Here is a 1,070-nt window from a genome sequence, read left to right as displayed (position 1 = left end):
ACCAAAAGATCTTGTCCACTTGTGAGATTTACATATAGGTATTTTTTCTATTAATTCGCACTTCAGTTTTGAGAATGCAACCCTCAAAAGGTATTCAACTAACAGTAAAATGGAAGATCAAAGATACAACTCTATCCATACATGTCTGATATACAAAGCCAACATTTTTAATCATTCATAAGGAGTTTTGAATTTCTTCAACAGCTCTCCTGGATTTCATGCTCAAGCATATCATCGACCGCTTGAATCAATTTTTGCTTCTACCTCTCAAGTTTGTCAACGTCGTAACCTTCCAACACCTCTCTAAAGCACACCACATCTGGGAAATCACCTGCTGGTAGATGCAACTCCCTCTGAACTTGTTTTGGAAAGCTTAATATGAGCAAACATCATTGGAGATATACGGGTAGAAATAATTGTGTTAAAGAGAACCTTTGCAAATTCATCTTCAAGATTGTCAATTAGTCGTTGTTGAGCCTTAGCTTTTCCCATCACGGCAGCGTTTAACGAATTCGTTGATCAGCAAATGTAAAACCCATAGGTACCCCATCAACATTTCCATAAGCAGTGATGAGATAAATACATTCACATCAAAAATTTATTAGTTCCGGTGAGAGTTGAAATTTCAATAACCATTTGTTTTTATAACATTTTCATCAGTGTGTTGATCTTTCCTTTTGACGATTATAATTGCTAGATGAAATTACATTTATTATTTGCTCGATTCTCTATCAACAGGAAATCATGAGTTCAGCGACAAAAGGACTTGAAGTAAAATAAATGGTTAGAAAATCCATCTAACTTTTGCGAATATATTTGTAATGATCTTTTACTAAGTTTGTTTGGTGGTAATGAGGCAGCAAGCATTCACTCCGAACCTTGTACGCAGTGGTTTGGTTCAAAACGAACGAAGAAAGTAAGATCAGATGTCCTTTGTCCATTGGAGATTATGTTTTATTTTGATTGATTCACTTTTAAACTGCTGCAGTTTCATCTTTCCAAAATCTTTTTATTGCCATATATAGATAGTAACTTTGTACTCGTTAATTCCTTTTTATTCAGTGAATCAT

General features: G+C 34.5%; 1 long non-coding RNA gene across 1 annotated transcript; it reads right to left on the bottom strand.

Annotated features, from left to right (window-relative positions):
* Positions 1-1,046, bottom strand: LOC109949034. Its single transcript, XR_002271532.1, has 2 exons — positions 433-1,046; positions 1-353 (listed from the first exon to the last, which is right to left on the bottom strand). It is a non-coding gene; the product is annotated as an uncharacterized LOC109949034 (long non-coding RNA).

The sequence above is a fragment of the Prunus persica genome, chromosome G4 (genome assembly GCF_000346465.2).
Source record: "Prunus persica cultivar Lovell chromosome G4, Prunus_persica_NCBIv2, whole genome shotgun sequence".
In the NCBI taxonomy this organism is placed as follows: domain Eukaryota; kingdom Viridiplantae; phylum Streptophyta; class Magnoliopsida; order Rosales; family Rosaceae; genus Prunus; species Prunus persica.
Note: the sequence above shows the minus strand (reverse complement) of the source record. Positions and strands in the feature narration are given on the sequence as shown.